The following is a 13,717-nucleotide window of genomic DNA, read 5'->3' as shown; positions in this document are numbered from 1 at the left end:
CCTCTGTCCCCAGAGCACGTTCAAACCTGGACACCCTGGATAAACCTGGACATCCTTTGACCTTCACCAGAGCCTGTTACGAGTTGCCTTTTACGGGTGAGGCAACTGAGACTCATAGCGGTTGGGCAATGTGACATGGATGGGAAGGGTTCCCACTGGGTCCCCTCCCTGGCTCAGCTGCCACATCACTAGGAACCTTTTGCAAGCCTCTTCCAGCTCTGGGCCTCGGTTTTCCCATGTGTAAAATGAGGCCGCTATACCGATGGCCTCTGAGGACCCTCCAAGCAGTCAGGTGTCCCGGCACGGGGCAGCCCCGGCCTCCAGCCTGCCGGTGTATTGCCACCCCTCTTGCAGTTGAACAAGCACTTATATGCCCGGTAGCTTGTTGCATTTTCTCAGGCGTGGGCATTAGCAGCCCCATCTTATGCACGAGGCAAGTAGAGTCAAGCAGGGACATGAAGTGACTCGCTCAAGGCCCCACAGCGTGTTAGTGGTTGGGCTGCACTGTGAAGCTAGGAGATCTGACCAGACTTTCCACCTCGATTCCCTAGAGCTGTGCCGTCCAGCCCGGTAGTCACCGATACGTGTGGCAGGCTGACCTCCACATCCTAATCCCCGAAAGGGTGCCTACGCTGCCTTCCATGGCAAAGGGACTTTGCAGATGTGATTAAGGATCTCGGGACAGGGAGGTTATGGATCATCTGGGTGGACCCGATATGATCACAAGAATCCTCACAGGTGGGAGTCCGGGAAGGCAAAGCAACAGACAACCAAAGCAGGGGGAGAAGATGTGCCCACAGAAGCAGGGGTTGTGATGATGCCCTTTGGAGGCGGAGGAAGGGACACATGGACGGCATGCAGGTGGCCCCCAGAAGCTGGAAAAGATTAGGAAGGAATTCTCCCCCGGAGTCTCCAGCGAGAACCCAGCTCTGCCAACACCTTGATTTTATTATTTTTTTAATTTTTTTTAACATTTATTTATTTTTGAGACACACAGCATGAACAGGGGAGGGTCAGAGAAAGAGGGAGACACAGAATATAAAACAGGCTCCAGGCTCTGAGCTGTCAGCACAGAGCCTGACGCGGGGCTTGAACCCACGAACTGTGAGATCATGACCTGAGCCGAAGTCAGACGCTTAACCGACTGAGCCACCCAGGCGCCCCAACACCTTGATTTTAAAAGCCCCCATAAGACTCATTTCAAGATTTGCGGCATTCAGAATCCTAAGATGATACATTTATGCTGTTTTGAGCCACTGAGATTGTGATAATGTGTTACCGCGGCAACTCGGAACTAAGGCCGCACTTGAAATGTGGTCACTCCAAATTGAGATGAGCTGTACGTCTAATACACGCACTTTGGGGCGCCTGGGTGGCTCAGTCGGTTGAGCGTCCGACTTCAGCTCAGGTCGTGATCTCACCGTCTGTGGGTTCGAGCCCTGCGTCGGGCTCTGCGCTGACAGCTCAGAGCCTGGAGCCTGCTTGGGATTCTGAGTCTCCCTCTCTGACCCTCCCCCGTTCATGCTCTGTCTCTCTCTGTGTCTCAAAAATAAATGTAAAATACACGCATTTCGAAGACTCACTGCAAAGAGGAGAATTTATTTCATGACAATTTTTATATTGACGACACGTTGAAATGACCCGCATTTCAATATATTAGATTAACTATATGATGACAATTAATTTCCCCCACTTCTTTCTTTAAGTGTCGATATTGGAAAATTCAGAATTACACACGCAGCTCGCACTGCATTCCCATGGGTCAGCGCTCTCGAGGTGGACTTTTCTCACTGCCTCTAGCTGGGCTGGGCAGACCAGGCCCCACCCCCTGTGCTATAGTTGGGATGGGGCGGGGGGCTGGTGCTGGGGAGAAGAATCAGCCCCCCACCCACCCTTTAGGTGGGGGTCAGATCAAGACCCTCCTCTCCCACGCCCCTCCCCCTGGGGCGAGTCCCGCTTCCGGCCCGGCCCACGTCCCTGCGAGACTTGACTTTTATTTTTAGCAGCCTCAGCGCCGCTGGCTCTCAAGCTTACTGGGTGTGGGCCAGCCCCAGGCCACCATTTCCCTGCCAGCGGGGGTCTCCGGGGACCGGGCTCCACGTTTGGAGCCTCTCAGGGCTGGTAAGCAAGCCTCTCAACATCCCACGGCAAGTAAAGTTTCCATGCGCGTTTTCCATGTCGAGGCCCAGGCCAGGAGGTCTCTACAAGCGAGGAGGGGGCTGAGCAGAGTCTGAGCCTTTCCTCCCAGAGGCCTGACCCTGGGGACCCAACGCGGGCCGCCTGCCAGGTCTCATGCAGCCTTTCTCTGGGGGCATTTTATACCTTGGAAAGTATCCTAAGCAAGGGAAAAGGCCAGAAGCAATTTGGAAGGAGGTGGGGGTGGCTGAAACTTAGCTTCAGGCTGTGCAGGTAACATCTTCTAGAATAAAGTGGGTCCGAGTGGTAAAAAAAAATCCATGCAAACATAAAGGCAAAGCTACATGAAAACCAGAGTGCCTGATGGCTCAGAACCCAGACTCCAGCATCAGGAATACCTGGCTTCCAGTCCCTGCCCCATCCCTTAGAGAGCTCTGGGTTGGCCTGCTCTGGGCCTCGTCTCCTCCCCTGCCCAGTCTGCACACATTAGCACTTGGAAGAGTGCTGACCTCATGCAGGAACCTGCCTAGCACGGTGCCCGATGCTGGTGCCCAGCCCTAGAGAATGTTCCATGTTGTTAGTATTTACCAAGGGCTCCAGGTGTATCCAGCACTGTGTGAAACAGTTAATTCTCCCCATTGATACACAACAAGCTCATGAGGTCCCCGCTGTCACTATCGCCATTGAAGAGAAGGAAACTGAGGCAGAGGCAGGGGATGTCCCTCTTTCAGCTATTGTGAGGGGCAGAGCCAGGAATTTTTTTGGTAATGGCTTCATTGAGATATAATTCACATGCCATACAATTCACCCCGTTAAAGTGTACAAGTCGGTGGTGTATATATATATATATATATACACATATATATACATTATATATATATACATATATATATATACACACACATACATACTGGTGTATTATTTTTGTTTCTTTGGTGGAATCCTAACTGATACGTCTAGACTCGTTTTTAGTTTTAAATCACGTTCTATTTTCTAAGTACACATTTGTTTTTAAGTGGACAGATTATATAGTAATTTAAAAATAATATAAAGGTAGGGTATATTTTATGGCGAATAAATGATACTTCAATAAAGCCATTGAAAAATAATACTATAAAAGTGACAGCGGCTCATTACTTTTAAAAGGGAAGGGGAAATACAGAAAAGCATCCGACTACTCAGAGATGACCACTGTTAACATGGTGGTATATTTCCTTCCAGACATAGATATGGGGTATAGGTACAGATATGGATGAGCCAGACACACACACAATCATCAATATTGGGATATGTGTGCATCATTCTTTACCTTGCATTTCCTATTTCCTATTGACAGTTTTCTATACCATTAAAAAAAATATAGGGGCACTTGGGCGGCTCAGTCAGTGAAGTGCCCAACTCTTGATTTCAGCTCAGGTCATGACCTCACGGCTCATGGGTTCGAGCCCCACATCGGGCTCCGCGCTGACACTGCAGAGATTGCTTAGGGTTGTCCCTCCCCTTTCTCTCTGCCCCTACGCCACTGGCTCTCTCTCTCAAAATAAAAGAATAAACTTTAAAAAATATTAAAAAGAAAAAAATCTAGGAGCAACTGGGTGGCTCAGTCGGTTGAGCATCTGACTCTTGATTTCAGCTCAGGTCATGATCCCAGGGTCGTGGGATTGAGCCCTCCAAGCTGAGCTTGGAGCCTCCTTAAAATTCTCCCTCTCTTGGGGCGCCTGGGTGGCGCAGTCGGTTAAGCGTCCGACTTCAGCCAGGTCACGATCTCGCAGTCCGTGAGTTCGAGCCCCGCGTCAGGCTCTGGGCTGATGGCTCAGAGCCTGGAGCCTGTTTCCGATTCTGTGTCTCCCTCTCTCTCTGCCCCTCCCCCGTTCATGCTCTGTCTCTCTCTGTCCCAAAAATAAATCAAAAACGTTGAAAAAAAAAAAAAAAAAAAAAAAATTCTCCCTCTCTCTCTCTCTCTCTCTGTCTTTTTTCTCCCTCTGCCCCTCTCCCCCACTCGCACTATCTCTCTCAAAATAAATAAACGTTAAAAAAAATTAAATGGAATTGTATTTCATATTGTGTAATATGTCCTCATCCAAGTAAGTTCTGTGGTTTGTTAATAGCATTGTACCAATTTCAATTTCCTGGTTTTGAAAATGTCCCATAGTTACATAAGAAGCTGTCGCTGGGGAGAGCTAGGTGATGGGGTACCTGAGGATTCTGGACTATTTCTGCAACTTCCAAACAAAAGGGTAAAATGTAAAACCAATGTAGAAAAAGAGTCATTTTGATTCTCTTTTAATTTTGATGGACTCATTTTTTTATTTTTTTATTTTATTTTTTTTCAATATATGAAATTTATTGTCAAATTGGTTTCCATACAACATCCAGTGCTCATCCCAAAAGGTCCCCCCCTCAATACCCATCACCCACCCTCCCCTCCCTCCCACCCCCCCATCAACCCTCAGTTTGTTCTCAGTTTTTAAGAGTCTCTTATGCTTTGGCTCTCTCCCACTCTAACCTCTTTTTTTTTTCTTTCCCCTCCCCCATGGGTTTCTGTTAAGTTTCTCAGGATCCGCATAAGAGTGAAACCATATGGTATCTGTCTTTCTCTGTATGGCTTATTTCACTTAGCATCACACTCTCCAGTTCCATCCACGTTGCTACAAAGGGCCATATTTCGTTCTTTCTCATTGCCACGTAGTACTCCATTGTGTATATAAACCACAATTTCTTTATCCATTCATCAGTTGATGGACATTTAGGCTCTTTCCATAATTTGGCTATTGTTGAGAGTGCTGCTATAAACATTGGGGTACAAGTGCCCCTATGCATCAGCACTCCTGTATCCCTTGGGTCAATTCCTAGCAGTGCTATTGCTGGGTCATAGGGTAGGTCTATTTTTAATTTTCTGAGGAACCTTCACACTGTTTTCCAGAGTGGCTGCACCAATTTGCATTCCCACCAACAGTGCAAGAGGGTTCCCGTTTCTCCACATCCTCTCCAGCATCTATAGTCTCCTGATTTGTTCATTTTGGCCACTCTGACTGGCGTGAGGTGATATCTGAGTGTGGTTTTGATTTGTATTTCCCTGATAAGGAGCGACGTTGAGCATCTTTTCATGTGCCTGTTGGCCATCCGGATGTCTTCTTTAGAGAAGTGTCTATTCATGTTTTCTGCCCATTTCTTCACTGGGTTATTTGTTTTTCGGGTGTGGAGTTTGGTGAGCTCTTTATAGATTTTGGATACTAGCCCTTTGGATGGACTCATTTTTTTAAACTCTTTCCTCCATCAGAAATTTATTTTATATATAGTGAGAGGCAAGGCTCTGACTTTTTTCTGGATGGCTGGCCAATCGTACTAACCTTCCTATGGATCCATTCTTTACCTGGTGATTTGTGCTGCTATCTTTATCATATACTGAAGCCTCTAGGTGATAAGGACTGTTTGTGAGCTGGTTGTGTTTTTTTTATCTTTTTTTTTTTTTTTTTTTTTTTTTTTGCCATTTGTTACATCCTTTCCACTCTGTTTTGATTTTTATAGCTTTAGTATGTTCTAAAATGTTCCAGGACAGCTGTTATTTTCCTTCACACATCGAATTACTCTTCTTAAAAAATGACTCTTGGGGTGCCTGGGTGGCTCAGTCAGTTAGGCATTCGACTTCGACTCAGGTCTTGATCTCAAGGCTCGTGAGTTCAAGCCCCGCCTTGGGCTCTGTGCTGACAGCTCAGAGCCTGGAGCCTGTTTCAGATTCTGTGTCTCCCTCTCTCTCTCTGTCCCTCCCTCACTTGTTCCCTCCCTCTCTCTCTCTCTCTAAAATAAACATTAAAAAGAAATTTTAATGACTTATTTTTCAACATATTTTGATTTTTTATTCTTCCAGATACAACAAACGTTACTAAATATTTCAAAGATTTCTTGTTGGACTCTCATTAAACTTGCGATGTAACCCGAGGGAAGCTGACATCTGTACAATATCCAGTCTTCCCATCCAAGACCATCGTATGACAGAACCTCCCTTTATTTCTTTGTGTGTTTCTCAATAAGAATTTGTCGTTTCTTCTTGTAGATATTTCAGATTTCTTGTTCAGTTTTGTCATTGGTATTTTACGACTGAGATCTTCTTAATAAAAATTCTATTTTCTAGTGGTTTTGTTGGTACATAGATGGTACAGATATACAGGACTGTGATCACCTTTCCTATCCAGTCGCTTCACTGCATCTCTTATTAATCCTAGTAGCTTTTTCAGTGAATTCTCTTGGTTTCCAAGGGGCACAAACAGATCCTCTTTAACTCAGCTTCATTTTGCCTCCTTTCCAACAGCAGTAGCACTCTGGAGCCACAGGACCATTGGGTGGATAAACATAAGCGAGTGATTTATGATCTACGAAGTTTAATTCCCTTGCACGTAGACTACGAAAATAATACCAAGATACAAGTAAGCACTGCCCCCCTTGCTGAGGTGCTACAAGAATCAGATAAAATTGTGGATATCAACTCCAATTTCAGAGTCCTTAAGCAGTAATAGTGTCTTTTTCTCCCCCTCACCTTCTTGCTTCACATCTTACTGGGGTGGCTTACACTTGCAGATCAATGTTGAATAACAATGGTAACAGACGTCCCTATTAGGTTCCTAATTTTAACTGGAGGGCTTTCAGGGCGTTACCAAAGAGCTTGTTAATCACGTGATCATGTTCCTCTAGCTGGAGCAGAAACACAACAGGAAAATCACAGACCCTGTTTAAGGCCATCGGGCTCCCTTAAATTTGAGAGCTCAAAAACCTCCCACAATTCTATGTGTCGACTATACATCAATGAAGCTGAAAACAAAAAAAAAGATTTTATTGAAAATCTTGCTGGAGGTTGCTATGCTTTGTTTTCTTTCTTTCTTTTCTTTTTCTTTTCTTAATTTTTTTTAACGTTTATTTATTTTTGAGATAGAGAGAGAGACAGAGCATGAACGGGGGAGGAGCAGAGAGAGAAGGAGACACAGAATCGGAAGCAGGCTCCAGGCTCTGAGCCATCAGCCCAGAGCCCGACGCGGGGCTCGAACTCACGGACCACGAGATCGTGACCTGAGCTGAAGTCGGACGCTCAACCGACTGAGCCACCCAGGCGCCCCTTCTTTTTTTTGAAAGACAGAGAACAGGCAGAGAAAGAACAGAGAGAGAGAGAGACAGAATCCAAAGCAGGCTCCAGGCTGTCAGCACAGAGCCCTAGGCAGGGCTCGAACTCACCCACCGTGAGATCATGACCTGAGCCAAAGTCAGACGCTTAACAGACTGAGCCACCCAGGCGCCCCTGTTTTGTTTTCTTAAGGAGTCCATTCCTTTATGAGTTTCAGCAACTCTGGAATCCAAGTGAGAAAAACCCCCAGGATGCCAGGGTAAAGTTTCAGCAGGGCCTGTCTCCTTGTGGAGCTCAGACAGAAAGAGCACTGGACCTGGGTCCTTTAACCTGGCTTCAGATCCCGATGGAGTGGGGGAGGGAGGGGGAGAGCTCCTTGCTAGCTGCGTGACTTTGGACAAGCCCTATTAGCGGCCCTGAGCCCAGCTGTCATCAAGGGTGGAGCTGAATCTCCAACCCCGGGGCCATTCCCTGGGATCACACTCTGAGATCCTGACACAGGGAAGCTTCCCCTGGGAATGGGAGGTGGGAGGGAACTGAGCGCTCTGGGGGACTGTGGGCTGGGTTTAAGGGGGAAAATTCCTAAAGCCTTCTCCCAATACATTGTCTATGAAGTGTGTTGACTCATCAAATCCTCCTAACATCTACGTTCCTGGCACCGTGCTAGTCCCGGGAATCAGTGGTCAACAGCCCCGCGCCCGGGGTGGCTGGGGGGACAGACAACACAGGAGCACAGGTAAACGTGCTTTCTTGCAGGAGGACGGGGCAGGGGCGACCCGCGCAGCGCCCGGCCGATCGATCGCAGGAGTCGGCTTCCTCCCTTCAGTCCGCTCGGGCCAGGCCCAGCGCCGCCCAGCACCCGCAGCCAGAAGGAATGCGTTGAGCGACGCTTGCATTCCAAGCACGCGGTTCTGCTCTCCCAGGAGCCGGTTCCGGACCGCCCCAGGCCCTCCCGGGGCAGCCAGGGCCTCTCCAGGCCTCCGGGGCCTCCTGCCCTGCCTTACCCACCCCCTGCCGGAGCGCCGCCCAGGGGGGCGAAGGGAGGGCCTGACCGGAGGGAGCGAGCTAACCTGTGTAGTGGGGGACGCTGGGTGCCAGCAGGTGCCCTTCCAGCAGCCCCACCAGGGACTTGCCCGGGACTGCAATGTGGTCTAGAAGGACCGGGGCAAGGCGGCCCCAGGGGCCTCAGGAATCCCAAGGATCCTGTTTTTCTGTTGCAGAAAAAAACCAAACATTTCAAATAAAAATCCTAAGGTTGGCATTTAGGGGCCCAACCAACCCTTCCAATCAGGTTTCCGGTAACTTTGTCTTCTTTTCTCCTCCCTGCTGAAGCCCTTGTCTTAGGGTCTGTGACTGACGGCGCCCGTCCAGGAGCAGCAGCGGGTGGCAATCAACACTCCAAGGTTGGCTTGATGCTTGACCAGGTGAGGGGATTGCTCGGCACCCACCGGGTGAGGCCCGATTCCCACATCAGTCTCATTTCCCTGACAGACTCCTACTGTGGAAGCACCGGCCTTCTTTACAGATGAGGGAGTTCAGGCTGGGAGCTGGAACCCAGACTCTACTCCACTGGTCTACAAACGGCACGTGCATCCAAATCACCCTGAGGGCTTATTAGAACACAGAGTGCTGGGCCCACACCCAGGTTTTGTGACTCAGTAGTTCTGGGGTGGAGTTGGGTGATTTGCATTTATCACACATTCCCAGTTGATGCTGATGCTTTTGGTGCCAGGACCACACTTTGGGAACCTCTGCCCTCCACAACGATGCCCCCTCTGGATCAATTTTTGGCATTTAGGCAGACCTTACGTTCCCCATAATGCCACTTCCCGCGGCGAAGATCTGTGATGAATTTACCTAACCCATCACGATACTACAGGACTACGTTCCTGACTGTCCATCTGATGTTCCGTCCCCAGAGGACTGCCCTCCCTGTGCTCCGTTCAGTCCTCGGGAAGTGCTCCCCCGAACACCAACAGGACCCAAATTTCCTACAGTGGGGGTGCGGCCATCAAGCAATGAGGGCAAATGACCCTTCATGATGAATTTGCTCCTAAGTGATCTCTAGGAAAGGGGCCGCTCAGGGCCAGGGAAGGAGCTGGAAAGCTTGGGGAAAACTGCCAGAGGCTTCCAGAAAAGGGGTGTTCAGGACTTGGGCTGGGGAGCTGAGTTATGCACGGGGCAGGACAGGGTCTTCAGCACCTGAGCACGCTGGAGAGTGATGCCCGCCGCCCCCACCCCCCCTCCACCCCCCCCTCCACCCCCCCCACCCCCACCCCCACCCCCAACAGGAAGCGACCTGCCATCACTGCTGTAACCACGGGGGCCCTGGGCGTGGTAGGCAGAGACTTGGGACAGAGAGCTGAGGAACTGGAGACCTTCCCAGAACTCATTTCCATTTTATTCCCCAGCGTGTACATGTGGCTTCTTTGTCAGATTCTAGAGGGCTTGAGCAGAGCAAGAGTCTATTCTCACTCATGCTGCACCTTATTAATTAGGCTATGAAAGAATGACATCATATATGAGGGAGCTCTTATTAATAGTCACAGCCGCTATTTATCAAGTGCCTGCTATGTACCAGGCACTTTACATACATAATCCCACTCAATCCTCCAACAGCTCTGATGAATAAGGTGAGTGCTGAGATTATCCCCATTTTACAGGTGGGAAAATGAAGGCTAAGAGAGGTTAAATAATTTGTGTAAGGTCCTAGTGGCTGGGAAATGACAGACCTGTTGTCTCTCCATCTCTAAACTGCCGCTTTCCACCCTAGCATCCTGCCCTCGTTTCCTGAACACCTGCTGTGCAAGGCTCTGGGTGGTTCTGCAAGATGAATCATTTAAGCAGTCACTTACTCAACAAACCTTTTTTTGAGCACTTGCTACTTTGTATGGGCTTATTTATTTATAGCATGCCTTGTTCCAGAAAACACATAACAGAACTTCTGTATTTGAGAGACTAAAATTTTAAAGGTGTGGTCACGGGACGAGTGACAAATGGAAAACAGAAGTTGAAAAGGTCAGAAGAGCCCAGGAATGAAACAGCGATCCAAAGTACAGGCCTTGAGGTCCTACGTGGTACAGAGACAGGCTACAGGTTGTCCTCTGAGCTTTCCAGCAGCCAAAACCAGATCCCACGCCGTTCGGGATCCATGAACCAGTTGCAAGAGGAGAAACATGACTCACGTAGGTCCCAGGACCAGAGAGGCCTTTTCCCGGTGCGTTCGCAGAAGAGACAGAGCATCATCAAACGTAGGGAGCGATGTCCACAACGCTGCACATACAACACAGGTGTCAGGGGACCTTTCCCTTAGGCCCTTCATGCTGGCCCAAGTCCTGCAGCCTTTTTGCAGCAGGGAGAGGACGACAGCACAGGGCAAGCATGCCTCGCCCTGGCTTAATCCATGTGCAGTGTTTGTAGGAAACTTACAGCAAACTTGCAGTCAACTGGCTAAATGCAGTCCTCGGGTGAGCTTTGTTTGGCCCGAGAAGGATATTTAAATTGATTGGATTACAAGGGGGTATATGCACCCCGATGTTCATACCAGCATTATCAACAATAGGCAAATCACAGGGGCGCCCGGGGGCTCAGTCGGTTGAGCGTCTGACTTCAGCCCAGGTCATGATATGTTCACAAGTTCGAGCCCCGCGTCCGGCTCTGTGCTGACAGCTCAGAGCCTGGAGCCTGCTTCGGAGTCTGTGTCTCCCTCTCTCTTTCTCTCTCTGTGCCCCTCCTCCACTTGTGCTCTGTCTCTGTCTCTCTCTCTCTCTCTCTCTCTAAAATAAATAAACATTAAAAAAAGAAACAATAGCCAAGTTACAGAAGCAGCCCAGGTGTCCACAACTGACGAATGGATAAAAAACATACACCATGGAGGGGCGCCTGGGTGGCTCAGTCGGTTAAGCAGCCGACTTCGGCTCAGGTCATGATCTCACGGTCCGTGAGTTCGAGCCCTGCGTCGGGCTCTGTGCTGACAGCTCAGCCTGAAGCCTATTTCAGATTCTGTGTCTCCCTCTCTCTGACCCTCCCCCGTTCAGGCTCTGTCTCTATCTCAAAAATAAATAAACGTTAAAAAAAATTAAAAAAAAAAAAACATACACCATGGAATATTACTGAGTCATCAAAAGGAATTGGAATCTTGCCATTTGCAATGACGTGGTTGGAGCTATAGTGTATTATGCTAAGTGTATTTGTCAGAGAAAGACAGATATCATATGATTTCACCCATATGTGAAATTTAAGAAACAAAACAAGTGAGCAAGGGGAGAGACAAACTAGGAAACAGACTCTTTTGTTTTTTTTAACGTTCATTTTTGACAGAGAGAGAGAGAGAGAGAGAGAGAGCATGAGTGGGGGTGGGGGAGTGCAGAGAGAGAGGGAGACACAGCATCCAAGGCAGGCTCCAGGCTCTGAGCTGTCAGCACAGAACCTGACACGGGGCTCGAACCCATGAACAGCAAGATCACGACCTGAGCCAAAGTCGGACGCTCAACCGACGGAGCCACCCAGGTGCTCCGGAAACAGACTCTTAACTATGGAGAACTGATGCTTACCAGAGGGGAGGGGGGGGGGGTGTGTGTGGGGATGGGTGAAACAGGTGATGGGGATTAAGAAGGGCACTTGTGATGAGCACTAGGTGATGGATAGAAGTGTATAGAAACGCTGAATATTGTATACCCGAAACTAATGCTACGTGTTCACTGACTGGAAATTAAATAAAAACTTTTAAAACGTGATTGAATCACTTGTCAACTTTAAACTGTTAGATTTCACAGAAAAATCCAGATTTGGGACGTCTATTAAAAAAGAATGGCGGGGGGGGGGGTGGAGAATGACAACATAGGGCCCACATTCCCAAAGAACAAGGATTGGCTAGGGCTAAGTAGTTTTCCAATCCCCTCCCGTGGTTCCCTGAAAACGCTTTATGTTGTTAACTTCCTTGCCTGGCTTTGCAAGTCCTGGGGAGCTCGAAGCCCCGAGCTGTAGCACTCGGGCGTGCATCAGAATCATCCAGTAACTTGTTCACATTGCGGGGTCCCAGAGGGGCTCCTTGGATCCGGGGTGGGGCTCAGACAGGCATCCTTCTCCCAAGTATTGTGATGCAGGTGGTCCCTCCTAATAGGCCTGGGTTATTAGGGTTGGGAGGGGGGGTGCAGCAGGGCAGGGGTTGTATAGCTACTGAGCACCGCTGCTCCAGGTAGGAGCATGAATAGTGCTTCTTTCAACACGACCTGTGGCAAGTACAATGGAGCTGTGAGTTCAAGGTCATGCTCTGTGAGAGGTGCCCTGAGTACAGCTCCTCTGAGCTGCCGGGGAAGTCCTAAGTCAAGTGCTATAAATCACAGTGCTGTTCAACCTTGGCCACACATAAGAACCACCTGGGGAAGTTTTCAACCCATGCTCCCCAACCCCAGGCGCAGCCCTCCCCCCTGCCCCCCTCCGACCAATTAAATCTGAGCTTGTGGTTACGAGAACGCAGTTGTCTGCATTTCAAGGCTCCCGAGGTGATCTCAGTATGTGCTGCAGGGTGTGAGGCACAGGACTGCAAAACTGAGCACTTTCTCTGAGCCAGAGCTGGTATTGAATGTAGAGAAAGTGCGGTGAGTACCCTGGGGAGCCCTTGCAGGAACACTTAACCCGGCCTGGGAGACTCAAACTGTCTCCCCCTGTCCTCTGGAGGAGAGGCCTGGGCTAAGTTTGGGAGTAAATACCACCCAGCCACATAAAGAAGGAGGAGGAAAATCCCAGCCAAAGCAAGGGTACAGTCCAAGATGCTGAGGCCCAAGAGGAGGGGGGAGAAGGTGGAGCTGAAGGTTGTCTGGCACTGCTGGATCAAAGCTGGGGGTGGGGAGCATAAGAGGCCACAGAGACGGGAAGGGGCCAAATCACAAGGCGGTTGAACTTGACCCTGACACTAGGAGGCACCTCTGGAGCGTTTTAAGTCAAAGAGTCAGAGGGCTGAACAAACCCATGATTTGCTGGAGTTACCAAGGAGGGCTTCCTGGAGGAGGTCAGACTTGAGTGGAGACAGGGGTAGCGTTTGGAACTCTGGCAGGGAGGGAGAGCTGGGGGCATTCTGATCGGCCGGGGCAGTTAAAGCTCTTGAAAACCCTTCCCTCCCCCACGCCCTTTGAAACCCTTTGAATCACAGCCTGCCTGGGTCAAAGACGTGTTTGTTATTTGAAAGCTGTGTTTTCTCTTTAAGAGATTCTGGGCCCCATCCTTTGACTAGGAACCAGGAAGGAATGAAGAATGCAGCCTCTTGCCCAGAGAGCTAATTGTCGAAATGCTGTGGGCCTCACCAGGTTTTATGGTGTCACTGATCTCTACCCCCCGACAGCCCCTCATCTCTAACCGGTCAGTTTTCAGTACATTTTTATGGGCTGCCCCAAAGCCAGCTGGAAGCTTTTTTTCCTATAAACCTTCCCTGAGACAAGTAGCCGAGTTTCACATATTAAAATGAAAATG

General features: G+C 49.2%; 1 long non-coding RNA gene across 2 annotated transcripts; it reads left to right on the top strand.

The window, feature by feature from the left end:
• Positions 1–1,370: 1,370 nt before the first annotated feature.
• On the top strand, positions 1,371–11,978 carry LOC132663005 (uncharacterized). Of its 2 annotated transcripts, XR_013551683.2 has the most exons (4): positions 1,371–2,121; positions 6,446–6,560; positions 8,582–8,673; positions 10,023–11,978. It is a non-coding gene; the product is annotated as an uncharacterized LOC132663005 (long non-coding RNA). The 2 variants fall into 2 exon arrangements; XR_014135976.1 differs by lacking the exon at positions 6,446–6,560.
• The last annotated feature ends 1,739 nt before the right edge of the window (positions 11,979–13,717 follow it).

The sequence above is a fragment of the Panthera onca genome, chromosome D4 (assembly GCF_046562875.1).
Source record: "Panthera onca isolate mPanOnc1 chromosome D4, mPanOnc1 haplotype 2, whole genome shotgun sequence".
NCBI classification, from domain to species: domain Eukaryota; kingdom Metazoa; phylum Chordata; class Mammalia; order Carnivora; family Felidae; genus Panthera; species Panthera onca.
This window is presented reverse-complemented; position numbering and strand designations above follow the sequence as displayed.